A 17815-nucleotide genomic window follows, 5' to 3' on the forward strand; every position below is an offset into this window, starting at 1 on the left:
GAGGAGAGGAGACAAGGTACGCTCCCGGGGAGAGAAGGAGAAGGAGGTGGTGGGAGGAGCTTGGCTGCCGGTGGGTGCAGAACACCCATTAATTTTTCCCCATGGGTGCTCCAGCCCCACAGCACCCACAAAGTCAGCACCTATGGATGAGGATAGCTCACATCCACAAAAAAGCAATTTGGAAACTCAAGATGATGGAAACTTACTTCTAGATGAAGGCAGCTCACAGCATTAGACTGATATGGAAGTGGAGAAAATTTACTCACTTTCAGAGACACATGCAGAAATGGAAGTAAATGAAATAGAAGCAAGAAAGGATGAAGATGTTACAAACAAGTTACAGTATGGGGACCCAGCTTCATGGCCCAGATATGATGACAGCGTGTGGCAAATTCTCATGGAACATGGACCTGAACAAGTTCAAGAATTTCCCTTCCCTAAGGATGGAAATAAAAGAAAATTCTCTGCTCAGCATTACAAGATGAAGAAATGAAAAATTATACACTCCAGGTAATGGAAACTTTTTAAAATTTGTTGAATACCTAGCTTTGTTTGATCCAGTCATGAAGGAACATCTACGTAAAATAACTGATCATGAAACTAAGGTTCATTACTTAGGAAAAAATATGCAGAATGAACTGATTCAAATCCTAGCAAATGCCATTAAAAAGAAAATTGTAGAAGCTGCCCATTCTGCAAATACTTTTCAATAATACTGGACTGTACACCAGATGTAAGTCATGTTGAACAAATGACGATGATCATTCGTTTTGCGGATATGGAAAAGTCTGCAGATGAAGATAATGTTGAAGTGCTCATAAAGGAACATTTTTTTGGGTTTCATACACTGAAGGAGATGACTGGAGCATTTATGACAAACTATTCTACAGGAGCTTGAAACAATGTCATTATCTGTTGAAAACTTATGTGGCGAAGGCTACGATAACGGGAGTAATATGAAGGGTAAAGACAATGGTGTGCAAAGGAGAATGATGGAAATCTTTCCTAGGGCCTTTTTCATTCCTTGCAGTGCTCATTCTCTGAATTTGGTTGTCAATGATGCTGCTAGATGCTGTTTGGAGGCAAGCAGTTTCTTTGACCTGGTGCAACATGTTTATGTGTTTTTCTCAGGCTCAACGCACCCTTGGGAGATTCTGACTCACCATGTGAATTCTCTAACTGTGAAACCACTTAGTTAGACAAGATGGGAGAGTGACACTGATGCTTTGAAACCTCTTCACTATGAACTTGGAAACATTTATGATGCCCTAACTGAAATTTTTTATGATACTACCTTTACTGGATCATCTGGCAACATGGCACATTCAGAGGCAGAAGTTCTTGCAATTGGCCCTTCCAAGTTCAAATCTGTGACTTCACTCATTTTGTGGTATAATATCTTTTTTGAGATTAACCTCCCTAGTAAGCAGCTTCAGGAAAAGAACTTGAACATACATTCTGCTATTCAAAAACTGCAGCAAACTAAAAATATTCTGGAGGAATTCAGAAATGATAAAGGGCTCAAAAGAATACTGGTTGATTCTCTTGAGCTTACTGAAGAAATACATGTTCCAACAGAATTTGAACCAGAATTTGGCAAAAGAAACAGCAGTTTTCATATGAAGGACTAGACATGTCTATTTTATCTGATCTCAGAAACAATGGTTGGACAGATGGACAAATCGAATAATTAAGTCTCTGTTTAAAAAAATGCTTTAAAATATGAAAAGAAAAGAAGGAGCAAAATGTTTCCCAGTTTACCAAAAACCTCAGCCCCTAGATCTGCTCTTGGGGTTTGGGAGTGGGGGGCGCCGATTGCATGGTTCACCTAGGGCACCAGTTGCTGGCAGCTAGACTAGGGCCGCCCCTGATTGTAGATAACCTTTGGCAGATGCTGCGGTGCCAATCCAGTGGAGAATGTCCATGTGAGAGTTGGAGGAACTGGTGAGTATAGAGCCCAGATAGCAAAAGCTGGAAACTGCTTCAACCGTTTTGTTATGCAAAGAGATAGGAGTCACAGGTGGACCTCGTCCTAGATTTTGCAGCTTTGTCTTTGACCACAAAACATGAGGCCAATTCCTCCTCCATTTGCTGGAGTGTCTCATGAAACCTGTCAGGGCTCTGTAAATGAAGAGCAACATCATCAGCATAGTCAAGGTCTGAGAGCAAGAAATCACCAATCTTAATGCCTATGGACCTGACAGAATGCTGCATTATGAAATCCATTGCTGACAAAAAAGTGCAGAGGCCAAGACTCAGCCCAGCCTGACATCAGATACTGAATTACAGATACATCCCATTCCCCAGATGTACACGGACATTATGCAGTTCTCTAATAAAGTCCAGCAGAGTGCTAGGGACACCTATGCCCATTAAGGCTTTCCATAGTGTGACACAGTCAGCTGAATCAAATGCAGCCTTAAGATCAACATATGCTACACGCAGGGGCTTCCTGAACTCATGGTGTATCTCCGACAACAAGCAGAGGGCCTAAATGGCATCTAATGTGGACCTGTTCCTCGTAAAGCCTGACTACTGGGAGCAATGCTTCCAAAGTAGCAGAGGCTCCAAGTGTGCAAGCAGAACATGCACAAACACCTTCCCTGGAATGGACAGCAAAGTGATCAGTCTGAAACTCTTACAATCACTGCACAGTCCCTTGCCTGTATAAAGTGAGATCACAATACCATCCTTTCAGGAGGTTGGCAAGGTTCCAGTTCTCCACACCAGACAAAAATGGCCAGAAGTGATTCCACTATGGAGCAATAGTGCATTTTAGCTACTCTTGAGGGATGCTATTAGCACTGCGGGAAGGGCGGCCACCACATCTCTCGGCCCACACCACTTCCCGAAACCCCCATTGGCCTGGAACGGCAAACTGCAGCCAGTGGGAGCCACAGTCAGCCAAATCTGTGGACACGGCAGGTAAACAAACCAGCCTGGCCCACAAAGGGCTTTCCCTGAACAAGCAGCGGACCGGCTTTGAGAACCACTGCTCTATAATCGTGTCCTGCTTTGGTAGGAGTTTTCTTCAGCAAGTTCAACTGATCTCTGAAACTCCAATTCCATCCCTTTAGCTCTACAGTACATATGGTTTACCTCCTCTTAGGTCTGGTCTACACTATGCGTTTAAATCGATTTAAAGAGCGCTAAATCAATTTAACGCTGTATCCGTCCACACTACAACGCACTTTATATCGATATAAAGGGCTCTTTAAATCGATTTCTGTACTCCACCCCGACGAGAGGAATAGCGCTAAATTCGATATTAACATATCGGATTACGGTTAGTGTGGACGGAAATCGAGATGTTATTGGCTCCGGGCGGTATCCCACAGTGCACCACTGACCGCTCTGGACAGCAATCTGAAACTCGGATGCAGCAGGCAGGTAAACAGGAAAAGCCCTGCGAACTTTTGAATTACATTTCCTGTTTGCCCAGCATGGAGCTCTGATCAGCACGGGTGGCGATGCAGTCTCAAATCCAAAAAGAGCTCCAGCATGGACCGTACGGGAGATACTGGATCTGATCGCTGTATGGGGGAGACAAATCTGTTCTATCAGAGCTCCGTTACAGAAGACGAAATGCCAAAGCGTTTGAAAAAAAATCTCCAGATACACAGCGCTGCGTGACAAGCGTAACGGGAAGCCAGAGACTCAAATGGACGCTCATGGATGGAGGGGTACTGAGGACTCCAGCTATCCCACAGTCCACAGCAGTCTCTGAAAGTATTTGCATTCTTGGCTGAGCTCCCAATGTCTGTAGTTCAAACACAGTGTCTGGCGTGGTTCAGGGAATAGCTCCTCAGTTTCTTCCCCCCCCCACCACCACGTGAAAGAAAGGGAAAGAAATCATTTCTTGACTTCTTTCAATGTCACCCTATCTGTACTGAATGCTGCTGGTAGACGCGATGCTGCAGCAGTGAAGAGCAGTATCCGCTCCTCTCCCTCTCCCCTCCCTGGTGGTAGACGGTGCAGTAGGACTAGTAACCGTCCTCATGAATATCTAATATGTTGACATGAGGGCATCATTCCTGGTTACTCCCAGTAGATAGGACAGAATGGCTAATAACTAGCTTCATCATAGCAACTGGGGGCTTCAGCCCCCTCCTTTCCTGTGTAAAGAAAAGATTCTGTACTGCCTGACTGTCATAGCAGCAGCATGCTGTTCTTCTCTCCCCCACACCACTTAATGTCCTGCCTGGACTATCATCGCGCCGGGAGGCTGCCTCCTCCTCATTTTATGTCACTAATCAGTGTTTCTTATTCCTGCATTCTTTATTACTTCATGACACAAATGGCAGGACACTGCCACGGTAGCCCAGAAAGGTTAGGGGAGAAGGGAAGCAACGGGGGTTGTTGCAGGGGCACCCCTGTGAATACTGACACGGAGCAGCTGTGCTCTCTGATACACTGGTCCTCTAATACACTTGCCCCTTATTCTAGGCAGGACTGACTCTATTTTTAGAAACCATAAGGGAGGGATTGACTCAGGAGTCAATCCCAATTTGCTTTTGCGTTGCGCCCCGGCCGATTTCAGCCAGGGGCACTCATGATAGCAGCGGACAGTACAGAGGGGGAGAGATAACCGTCATTCATTGCCAGTTTACTCCGGCAGTAGACGGTACAGAACGACTGGTAACCATCTCTGCTATCATGCAAAGCAAGTGAATGCTGCTGTGTAGCACTGGAGTATCGCCTCTCTGTACGCTGGCATCCAGTACACATACGGTACCGGAAAAAAAAAAGCTGAACGGGCTCCATGGTTGCCGTGCTATGGAGTCTGCCAGGGCAATCCAGGGAAAAACGACGCGAAAGAATTGTCAGCTGATGTTTTCCCGGAGAAGGAATGACTGATGACATTTACCCAGAACCACCCGCGACAATAATGATTCAACCCAGAATTCCAAGGGGGGGGAGACTGCGGGAACTATGGGATAGCTACGGAAGAGCTACCCACAATGCAACGCTTCAGAAATAAACGGTAGCCTCGGACCATGGACGCACAACGCTGGAATTACTGTGCCTAGTGTGGCTGCATGAAATCGAATTTATAATATCAGTTTTATAAAACTGATTTTAGCTAATTCGATATTATCCCGTAGTGTAGACGTGGCCTTAGTGTATGAAGGTGCAGTTTGTGCTCTCTACACTCTTGTCCAATAGACCACGAAGCAATTAGCTTCTAAACCAGCAGCACAGACAATATCAAGTGAATTAAAATAAGTGAAATATGAAGAGGCAGTTCTGCTTGACACCATTCAGTTAATTTGGCCACTACTAATTAAGATATATTACCAAAAAGAGGGCTAATTGCTATCACCAGGTAGGATAGAAGTATTGGATAATCAGAACTCACTGGTAGTAATGATGCAGTGCCTTGGGACAGTGGTGAACATGGATAAAAGTTACTTGGCCTATTTTCAGTCTGGAAAAGAATGAAGCAATCATTTTAGCCAAGGAACAGCACCACTAAGTTTTACTAGGCAGCCATAAGCACCAAGATGTTATACATCACTAGAAATAACTTTGACCACAGATGGTGATCACACAGTTTACATGAAATTTCCATCCCACTTGCCTATTAGAGGCTTGCACTGGTGCCCTAGGGACAAATATATCTGTCACTTTTGTGTTGATTTGGGGTTGAACAGGTCAGACAGTTACAGAAGCCAGATCTGCCAGCTTCTGCAAGCTCCAAGATTTACTATAGTTTATACTGTCTACAAGAGAATGAAAGGGTCAGTTTGATCCTATTAATTACCAGTGCCAAGGATCTCACCCAGAACTAAGAGGAACATAAGGCATAAATCAAAACCTAGCATTTCCTTGCACAAAGTGGACAAACTTTTACATCATTCCTGAGATAGTAATAAGAAACTCTGGGGCTAGACTCTTGCATACATAATTCTCCAAACACTGACTTCAGTGGTGCAGTACCAATTTATATCAGCTGAGTATCTGGTCCTATGTTTACTGTTCATCTTTGTTAATCTTTGTTTTCAGGGTAGGAGCTGCAGGTCTGATTCTCCACAGCCTTGTGTCTACTATAGTCATTTATACTGGGCCAAAGTGGGTATGAAACTCTAGCTGATCAAAAAATTCTCCACTCTGTTGGCCCAAATTCATATCCCTAATATAGATGTGCTGCACCAGTACAATGTGGGTTTTACATCAGCCCAGTCTACTTCAGTAAATTATCAGATTAAGCTGCTCTGGTGTAAATCCCACTTTGTGCCAGTGCAGCATGCCTGCATTATGGGTTTGAAGAAATGTGTCTACACTGATGTCATTAAACTGGTATGAAATTCCTTAATATAGAGAGGGCCTTATGGCATAAGGCATAAACGACCAATACATAACATGCAAGGCAGCAGAGAATCAGGCTAACACGTATAAAGTTTGAGTAATTGAGTCTCTGGATGAAAAGTACTACTTGCTGCTCATATGTATCAGTTAGTATTTGATAATTTGCCATGTCCTCAAAAAGACTCAAATTCTACCTGATCAGTAATTGATTTAATAGCAATGCACAATTTATTTAGGAATCTACAGAAAAACAAGAAAACTCTCTGATCTCCAATAGTAATTATGGCCTAGTGGAAACAAAAAATCATGGGCATAAAGAACAAAATAGAAATATGTGGGCCTCACTTACTGACAGATGTCAAATTAGCTATCTGGATAAACAGCATCTGTTTACGTAACTCCACACTAGTCAGACAAAAAGAGAGAGGGTGCCCAAACAGGGTAGATGCCTACAAAGTAGAACTGGTTGAACTATTTTTCAAAAAACAATTTGCAATGTTTGGCCTTGTTTTCTGTTTGCAAATTGTTTGTGAATAAGTTTCTGGTTTGTATTAATTTGTTCACCACTCTGAATTATTTGAGGGCTGTTTCATGCAAACAAATTTCAGCACATGGATTGCACATGAACCTGGCTCTGGGCATTTTTGAGGAAATACAAACTCTTTTAAAATGACAAGTGCTAAATTTTATAGGAATATTAATATTTACTGGTTACCAGGAGTATGTATCTTACAACCTGATGAGCCATATCTTCAGTGGTATACATTGGCATAGCTGCAGTAAAGTCAGTGGATTTATGCTGCTTTACAAGCTGAGGATCTGCACTGCATGGTTAAACAATAATCCCATGTATCTAAAATGTGCATGCCCAGAGGCTTTTGCAGCAAAGTGTAGCCACTAAATAAGTTTAGGTGTCTACAGGTTTAAACAACAGTAGATCAGGGATTCTGTGGATGACTGTGGTTCTTGAAACTGGGACTCAGATCCACAAAAGTAAATAGATGCCTATCTCCTAGTATATCAAGGAATACATGTATCTTGCTGTTCATAAATACTAAAAGGACACTAAAGTATTAAGTATGTAACACATGTTTGTTAATTCAGATTGTTACTAATATTTTACACTGCATATAATCTGGAAACACGTAGAAAAATCTGCTAAAACAGTGGTTTGTCAGTGTCTCCTGCTGAGGCTGTTTCATTTTGTATAAACAAATATTCCTGGGCCAGAAAGAGACTGACAGACTCTATAGCCCAGTGGTTAAGGCACTTATGTGGGAGACCCAAGTGAAAGTCTCTGGACTGAGTCAGCCAGAAGAGGAGTGAACCTGTATCTCCTACATCCCACATGAATGCCCTAATCACCAGGCTATTGGTGATCATGGGGGAAAGGCTCTTTTTTCTAAAAAAAAACCCACACACACTCCAAAAGGTCTCAAGTTTGTCCCAATGTGGAATGGAGAATTTTTTAATTCTCAAAAATTTTCACAGGAAAAAAAACTCCCCCCACTCCAGCTCTACAGAAAACATTCTATTGCAAACCACAGTACTACAATACCACCATAGAAATGGATGGGAGGTTTGCCACTGAGTTTAATGGAAGCAGGATCAATCACTTATTGAATAAATGCAGGAGAGAATCCTGTGGCACCTTATAGACTAACAGACGTTTTGGAGCATGAGCTTTCGTGGGTGAATACCCACTTCGTCAGCTGCATCCGACGAAATGGGTATTCACCCACGAAAGCTCATGGTCCAAAACGTCTATTGGTCTATAAGGTGCCACAGGATTCTCTGCTGCTTTTACAGATCCAGACTAACATGGCTACCCCCCCTCTGATATTGAATAAATCTCTCTTCTGGTAGATATGATCTGTACTGATGGATTTAGAGGCATAGGAGCAAAAGAATCAGAAATAAATATTAGTATCTAGATTCATCCTTGGTATAAATCCTGGAATGGAGAATTTCGATTTGATGGTGTTAAACAGCTATGAATCTGGCCCTAGCTTTTAAAAAATGTTTTAGAACTCAGATTTAGAGCAACCGTCCACACTCTGGGCCAGAGACTGATTTTTCTTAGAGTGGACTAAAACCGCAGCAACTCCACCTAAGACAGTAATTACTCAGGCTTCATACTGGCATAACTGAGAACAGAATTTTGTCCAGGGTCTTTAAATTTGTACTTTCCCTGTTCCTATTTATCTCTGTGAAAGAATTTGTACATGCTTCTCAGAAGAATGCCAAAGTCGAATGCTGACAAGTAACTTTTTCAAAACCTGAAAAACTAGTCAGTGAGTTGAGTTTGGTGTGATGCTAATTATTTAGTACTTACATATTGCCTTTAATTTGAAAACACTCACGAAATGCTAATTTGGTTAATCCTCACAACACTCCTCTAAAGTATTTCTAAATATTTTTATCCTCATTTTACTGACGCAATAAGAGACAAAAGTTGTGATTCTCCATTGCTCTGAACTTTGTAGAGTTTTTTCCATTATGCAAAGTGAAATATTATCACCTGTGTACATGAATAGAAAATTTTGATTTAGTAGCATTCTACACTCACTTTGCACAAGTATGGATGGCTTACAAAAGGTGCAAGGCAGTGCATAATCAGTCTTAGAAGAGTTAAGTGATTTGACAAAGTCAAAAAAGAGATAGTATCAAAGCCAGCTAGGACAGAACCAAGGTGTTCCTATCTCTGTCTCATGCTGTGACTCTGTCATGCCATGACTTTTCTTTGGAGGTTCAAGCTCGTAAAATGCTGGCTTCAATGACAGTTGAGAATTTTCAGCAATCTTGTTCTTCAGTAGTTTCAATTTCTAAACTCTGTCATTGAATAACTAATATGCTGTTCATGAAGTAAGACAATCTCATGCTGATAAATCTCAGGATAATAGGGGGAAGGTCCAGATCAGAAAGAAGTGGTAGTGCTTTACTCATCAGATGCAGATGGAAAAACATGCTGTTGGCCAGAACTGCTACCTGAGCATTCAGGAGCAGCCCTGCATCTAAAAGAAATCACAAGACTGCAAACCTATGTCACAGATATCTGACATCTTCCATCTCCCGAAAAGAAGTCTTCAATTTTCCTTTTTTTTGTATTGCCACCAAAAAAAAAAGCCTTAAGTAGGTAATCTGTGAAGCTAGAAAAAAATTCAAACAATCAGAAAACTCTGATAAAAATGTGATAGGACAAAAAGTTGTATTTTAAACAGAAAGAAGGTGCTCTATCTTATGTACTTCCCACTGAGAAGTCTTTCTGGAGCACAAATGGAAGAAAAGCAACCTTACATCACTATCTGTGGTTTGGGAGATGATAGCTATGGTAAGAAAAAGCTATTAAACTCAAAATAATCTATAATTTCTGGACTATGAAGACATTATATTTGGAATGGGAAAAAACTTGAATCCCAATACTTAACTTAATTCTGGATCTCTGCAAAAAATAAAGGCAGAGCAGATGAGGAAAGATTGAATAGAAGTTTGGACATGTAAAATTCACAAGCCAACACCTTCAGAATCAAACAGCCACAAAGAGAAAAATCAGCCAGGGTCTGTGAATCATAGGGCGTAAGATATAAGGAGTAACCCTGGATTTCAACCACTGCTTTCGCATACCAGCCAAACAGGCATTAACTTTTACATCATTCATCATTTAAGAATCATGTAAAACAACTTTTCAGGGTTTCCTATTACAGGCTATGAAATATTGAAATAACTCATTCCATTAAAAATATGGAAATTTTAATACAAAATTCTGTATATACTTTTATAAATTCACTAGCAGACTGCCAGCCTGCATAGTAATCCGAACTTTGATAACTTTGCCATTCCAAAAAACATACAGCCCAAACTGTAACCTGTTCACAAGCTGATTATCATTTTACTTCAAGCTTAATATATCTCCAACTGGTTTTTTTTTTCAGTAAATGTATGCTTGCACTGAATTCAGAAAAATTAAGTGCTATTTCCTAATATATTTTAATCTTTCTTGAATATGCCTAGTCATTAATAACCAGCTTTTCTTATAAAATTCTCCTCCCATTTTAGTGTTAGATCATGACTGTCTATTCTTTAGTGAGACATTTTTTGGGGAGGACGGGACAGTTACAGAGGTTTAAGGACAATTTGTTAAGATATTACAATGCAGTTTAACTGTTATTTATGATATGTTAATGTTTTTATGTATTTTTTTCTAAAATGTAACACCAGTTCCATATGAAAATGTTATGGAGAAATAATACTAATTATGCAATCAGATTTTCATAGCAATTAAATTAGTGCTTAAGAAAATCCTTTTTCTTAAGATATAGAAGCAAATTCTGCATTGACTTATTCCTCATACAGACCCATTTTCAAAAGGTTGCCCAAGGAGTAATTTACTGTACCACAGTACTTTGCATAATACTGTTGGGAAAGTCTGATATGAGCTAACCATCTTTAAATCCTCCTCACTATTTGCAGTTGAGTTAAATATTATAAAGAATTGCAGAGGCTATGTGATTGGATAATGAAGACATCCTTGATCATTACTATATCACCTCTAATATGACACTATGACAAAGATTCTCCAAATTGGCCAACGGATTTTGATGCTGAGGAATCCAAATTCCTTAGGCAGCTTTGAAAATGTCAGCCTATAATTCTAAACAAAAACCATACAGTTATTATTTAAGCCTATGTTTGCTATCATTGAAGAGAGCTCAGTAGAAGAATATTACTCAACCTCTAGAGATATGGCAGGCGCCCAACACAAAAAGAAATTAAATTAACAAAAGTCCACTGGTGTAGGGCGAGATAGGAAATAGTAGTAAATCTTATCGAGTAAGTCTCCATAGCATAATCTTGTTACTTCTGGAACCACAGTTAGATCAGCATATAGGGAGGCAACCTACATTATATCAATGAAAGCTAGCCTCAAGATGAACTTCAAAATACAACATATATGGTTATTTTGATAACTGTAGTTCTACTATCCCACTAACATTTGAAATCTTACTGTATTATTTTCCAAAATGCACTTTGCTCTGTGCACTAAACAAACTATACTATCTCTAGAAAGAGTCACTCATCTTTCTATTGCTTTTCTTAATACATAAAACCTATTTTTTGTTTAGCATGGAGAGAATAAGACTTATTTCATACTAGTGTGTCTGTAAAAATAAATTTCCCCCACAAGGTGTAAAGAATCATTGGAATTTTTCTTTGATTATGTAAACATATTACCGTATATACTTGATCATAAGCTGGTTCGTTTATAAGCCGACCCCCCCAAGATGGATAAGTAAAAATGGAAAAATTTTATAATCCATTCATAAGCCGATCCTATAATTCAGGAATCAGCAAACTTTGGCTCCCGGGCCATCAGGATAAGCCGCTGGCAGGCCCAGATGGTTTGTTTACCTTGATCGTCCGCAGGCATGGAGGTAAACCTAAGTAAACAAAGTGTCCTGGCACACCAGCTGCTTACCCTGACGGGCTGGGACAGCAACTGGTGGGGAAATTTGTTGGGGAGAGAAGCTGGAGTCAGGGGAGTACCTCTGTGACCACCCCGCACATGACCCTACCTCTAGCCCAGGACCTCCATACTCTTCCCATCCCATCCCTTCCCACCTTATCTGGGGAGGGCCAGGGGAGGATGTCTCTGACCTGGCTGGAGCTGCTCCGGCAGGCTGGGCAGTGCGGTCACAGCCTGCTCCAGCGGGCCAGACCCGGCGGTGCGGCCGCAGCATATTCCAGCAGGCTGGGCTGAGCAGCACAGCTGCAGCCTGCCAGCCCTGGAGCTGCAGCTGCTTCCAAGGCTGGGGGAAGAGCAGCGTGGCAAGAAGCGGAGAGACTCTGGCCCCACCTCTTTCCTTCTGGCTCTGCTGCCCCTCCTTGCTCCCTCTGTTGGGGGCTGGGACTGTGTCCCACTTCTCCCTCTCTATACCCGTTCATAAGCCAACCCCCTTCTCTGGTGCTTCTCTTTTTTACTAAAAAAAATTCAGCTTATGAACAAGTGTATACAGTAATTTGGAATAAATACACCACTATCCTCAGATATCTTTTCTGGCAATGATTATTATTTTACCCCAAACAATGTTTCTCCACTGGTTTTCAGTAAAATGTACAACAAAAGCCCTATTTACCTCAATTTCTAATATATTTTTATCTTTCTCGATTAAAGGAAGATCAGGGAGGCACCTATCATAGTTCAGTAAAGACTGAGCTGAGTTTTTACACTTAAATCAAGGATTCAATTTCTTTGATATGTGTGAAAAATAGTGTCTCCTCCCTAGCATTACAGCACTTACTGACTATAGAGGGAATTTTCTGAGGATTTACCAATTAGTTTGCCAATTAATCTGAGTTTAAATTTATTTTAAAATGGGCTTCATAAGAAATTTAGCACCCTGAGTTAGAACCTTTTTTTGTCCCTAGTGATTTTTCAATTATAATTAAAATTCACTGAAATCTTGTGCGTAGACTATATTTGAAAGGTTTTTTAAACTGATTAATGGTCATTTTTTGCAGTCATTCTTGATAGTTTTTCCTTCAGCAGAGGCTGGTGAATAATCTTTGGAGAATTCCATGAAGAATTGCCCTCTTCCAGAATATCTGTCATCTTTCTTTGTTCTGAATGGGACTGAGATCCAAGGCTTTCTGTCAAGAAGATGGCCACTAATTCCTTTCAGCCAGTCTTTACAGTGCTCTTCTTCACCTACTGGGAATATAGGGAACCGCCATCTTCCTTGAGCGTAGTTTTGCTTCACATTGTTCCCAGTGGCAGTGAAGCCATGTCTCTTTTCAAAGAGGACAATTCCTCATGGAATTCTCTGAAGATGAAGACGATTACTCTGTCAGTTTCCAGCTTTCTGTCTAGTTAACACTCATTGAATTTTTGTGAATAATGTACATTTGCAACCTAATATTTTCAATGGGGCCACTGTGACAAAGGTAACTCCACCACTCATCATCCTTCCCCTACAATAATTTGCATGCTACAATTCAGTTGGTTGTAATAAGTCAATAGTATGAGAAAGACTGGACACTAGTTAAAAAGTTCTCCTTGGCAGAATCAAGTTTAAGGTTTTGGTCCTTATCTTCAAGGTTCTCAGTAGCCTTGGCCCAAGATATCTAAAAGACGGCCTTAAGTTCAAAGATGAAGACTGGGGCCAACAACTCTGCTCCTATGGAATGATAGAACTCTTTCTAATTAGGGTAAAGTTCATTTGTGGAGGAGGCAAAGCTTCTTTCGGGGCTGGCCCAAGTGCATGGAATGAATTTCCACCGGAACTAAAGGACCATCATAAACCTCATTTCTTTCTGCTCCAAGTGCAAGACACACTACTTTGATCTTGCCTTCATTAATAGGCATTGGTAAAGCTTCCATTGATTTCAAGCAGAATCAAGCTCTAGACAAAGAATTATCAGATTATTAAGGGTCTGATCCTGAAATATAGATTTTTTCCCCTTAAAAAATGTAGGTTTTCGTTTGAAATTATTTCTAAATAGAGAACCAGGTCTCTAAAGAAAAAGAATTGGCTGTTTTTATTTACATGTATTTTATTCATAGGACAAAACGTTCAATTGATTTAGAGCTGTGACAGATCTCAGCTTGGCTGTGGTTGTAAAAGCACTCTATCAGGAGTTAAATAGTTTGTTTCCAGAAACTGCACTAAAAAGTAAATGCTTTCTCAAGCTTTATAAACAGTTCTATAAAACTCTACTTTAGCTAAACACCACTGAATGCAAGTTGATTGGATAATTTGCTGAAGAAGCCATGATACAAGAGTATACTGTACCTGGGCTGGTAGTGTGTTAAAGAGCCTTTCAATAAAGGTGTACTTTTCTGAAGGGCTTGTTTAAGTGGCTGCTTCATCTTTATCTTTTTTGTAAGGCAAATTTTCAAAATCCCATGTAAGTCTTCAAAAAAAAAACAAACGTACTTACTTAGAGGTAAGGTTACAAAAAAAATAAAATCTAAATCTGAGATTTAACAGTTCAGCCTCTGTTCCCTCCCAGTTTGACAGACCAGCAGACAGATTATAATCTCATTTACATTGGTGTAAATCCCAACCATCTTCATTGTCTTAGAGCAGGGGTTGGCAACCTTTCAGAAGTGATGTGCCGAGTCTTCATTTATTCACTTTAATTTAAGGTTTCCCGTGCCAGTCATACATGTTAACATTTTGAGAAGGTTAACTACTGTTGTATGTAAAGTAAATAAGGTTTTTAAAATGTTTAAGAAAATTAATTTAAAATTAAATTAAAATGCAGAGCCCTCCGGACTGGTGGCCAGGACCCAGGCAGTGTGAGTGCCACTGAAAATCAGCTCACGTGCCACCTTTGGCACGTGTGCCATAGGTTGCCTACCCCTGTCTTACAGTTATTTCAGATTTACACCAAGGTAACTAAGATCACACTCCAACCCTCTGTTCAGAAAACTGGTACAGCATAGATAGCGTTAGATAAGTTTCTCCACAATGTCCTGATAATGTGCTAGAAAGGGGATCTCTAAGCCTGATCCTGCACTCCCTATTCATGCAAAACTCCTCCTGATTTTCCTTTTTCACTTAAATGGGACTTCTGTCTGGTAGGGCTAATGGCCCCAGTTCAGCAGCTGAACTGGGGTCTACAGCAGGAAAAACAACTTAAGATGGGTGTAAGATAAAGGAGCACTCCATCACAAACACATTAATTTATACACCTACGCCATCCCCAACATTCCCAGGGCCAAATTCATCCCTTCTATAAACATATTCAGCTTCCATTGATTTCAGTGGGAGATTCATTCATTTATCCCACACATTAATTTCATCCCAACAGAATATCACATTGCTGTGAATTACAATTGTTTTGCACAGCAAATGCATGATAAATTGGTGCAAGTTACACTACTTACATTCCTTATTGGAACTTACCCTACCAGTTATATTACTGCTGAAATGACCTTAGTCTTCAACCTGCCTATCACTCCACCTCATCACACCCTTAATATCCTTTCATGAGCAGGGTCTGAGATTCTCCCTGGCTCATAGATGTCAGTCTGCCAGAAAAAAGAAAAAAAAAAAGAGCAAAAGGTCAGGACGAAATCCCTTTGACAAATAGTTGCTTTATGGAGCAAAGCAGTAAGCAAATGGAAAGCTGTGACAGGCTGTATCATTATGTCCCATTGTTGGCAAAAATAGAGTTAACCCACTCTCCACAAGCAGAGAAATTACAACAGCTGCTTCCTTGCCTTCAGTGCAGGTATTGCCAGGGAGCCTAGGCAGGAAGGAGAAACGTGTGTGGTCAACAGGAGTGAGTTAATGTACTCCAAAGGGAAATATAAGAAAAGAGTGCACTAAAGAGACTAGCATAGGGGATTGGCAAACTCTGGCATCCGGCTTGCCAGGGTAAGCAACCTGGCAGGCCAGGTTAGTTTGTTTACCTGCCACGTTGGCAGGTTCGGCCAATCGTGGCTTCCATTGGCCGCAGTTCACCATCCCAGGCCAATAGGGGCGGTGGGAAGTAGCGCGGGAAAGGAATGTGCTGGCCGCAGCTTCCTGCTGCCCCATTGGCCTGGAGCAGGGAACTGTGGCCAGTGGAAGCCACAATCAGCCAAACCTGTCGACGTGGCAGATAAACAAACTGGCACGGTCCGCCGGGGTGCTTATCCTGGCGAGCCGCGTGCTAGAGGTTGCGATCCCTGGCCTAGCAGCATGACATAACATGTCCTAGGGGAAAAGCCCTGACTGAAGAAAGGTTATCTCTGGAGTTTCTGGAAGAAGCAAGGAATTTTTGTTTGCACATGGGTTTTCCTTTCAGTTGATTTAGAAATCAGGGCTGGAAGAAGCCCATTCAGAATTATTTGACTTTTGGACTATATAAAGCCCCTTTGGATTTCATTTGGAACTGGACTGCGAGAGGCCCTGCTCAGCTGAATTAGTAATTGTACACTCCAGAATAGCTCTCTATTTGATTTTGATCCATTGGATTTGTAAAATGGACCAATCAAATGGAAGATTTCCCTCCTCAACTCAAATATTGATTGGGAGAGAAAGGAAGAAGCTATGTGCAGCTGGAAAGCACTCTCACAGGAGGAGGGTTTTGGATTGGAGACACTCCCCATTAAGTGATGCTGATTGAAAGGCTCATGTCACTGAACTACAGTTTTGCCTCTTGCTACCACTAGCAAGGGGATATTATACTGTTTTTTAGAAACTTCTGTGAGCTTAATGGCCTTCGCGAGAGATGGGGAGGCAGAAGACACAGCGTTCTCTACTATCTGAGCATCTTCACAACTCTCAGCTGTTGAACAGTGGGAATTAGTTTTGGTCTGTTCAGCTGAGCATACAAGGGCCATAAAACATCTTTTGTGACTTCAAAAGGTTATGTATTGATTGCAAAGAGCCTTATAAAGCTGTCATGGCATTATAGTCTGGTAATAGAGTTTTCTCTCTCACAATAGCTTATTCAGACTGACAACCTCAAATTTCTAGTTTAATAAAATTAAGTCTTCCGACTCAGCAATCCCTCCACACACCCTGTTTTCAGATTTATTTAAGAAATGTCAAATACAATAACTATAACCTTTTCTAGACTTTTATTTTCTTATTGCCACCTTCTACCAACTGCACCAGGCAAGGTTCATCACTAAGAAACTGTCTTCACTGCAAAGTTAAATCAAGTTTTAACTCAACTGTTGCCCCTAATTTGAGTTCCATCCATGCACAAAATCCCTTAACAAATGCAGTGGTTCTTTTGACTCAAGTTGGCTGGCCCATCAGGGGGTACAGGCTTAAAAGGAGTTAGCATAACTCATCAGCCGCTAACATGACTGCAAGCTAGCTCAACTCAAGTGCTGCTAGTCCACCCACGCATTCCATGAATTCCATGTGTGCCCAGAAATGACAGACAAGTTTTACTACAATTCACTAGGAAACAATTCATAGAGCAGCTTATTGCATTGCAAAGTACCATGGACTATGCCCCCAAAAGCCTTAGTGCACACACGAATGCAGTGCCAAAATGTTATATTGCAGGGTGGCTGCTTTCACTCCTCTCAAGTTAACTTGAGTTACTCAAGCTAGGCTAACTGTGCAGTGAAAATATACACTTGATAACTCAAAGTGCTGTTTGATTCCATGGAAGATTTAGTCTTGAATTTTCAGCTAAACTCAATTCTATATAGCAGAAAGCAGAGCTGAAGGAAGGAAACAATATAGTTAATTTATATTTTTCCTGTAAAGTTAACTTAAAAAGCTAGACGAGACACTAGTTTAAGTACAATGTGCATAAAAGGAGGATCTCCCATTTTCTTCATCACTAATCCAGTTCAAGAAAGAAATCAACAGGACTTCACTGGCCATCACGTACAGTCCCCAGCTAAAACCCCTCCAACACATCATCAGGGATCTACAACCCATCCTGGACAATGATCCCACACTTTCACAGGCCTTGGGTGGCAGGCCAGTCCTCGCCCACAGACAACCTGCCAACCTGAAGCATATTCTCACCAGTAACTGCACACCGCACC

This window comes from Chelonoidis abingdonii, chromosome 1 (genome assembly GCF_003597395.2).
Source record: "Chelonoidis abingdonii isolate Lonesome George chromosome 1, CheloAbing_2.0, whole genome shotgun sequence".
Classification (NCBI taxonomy): Eukaryota; Metazoa; Chordata; order Testudines; family Testudinidae; genus Chelonoidis; species Chelonoidis abingdonii.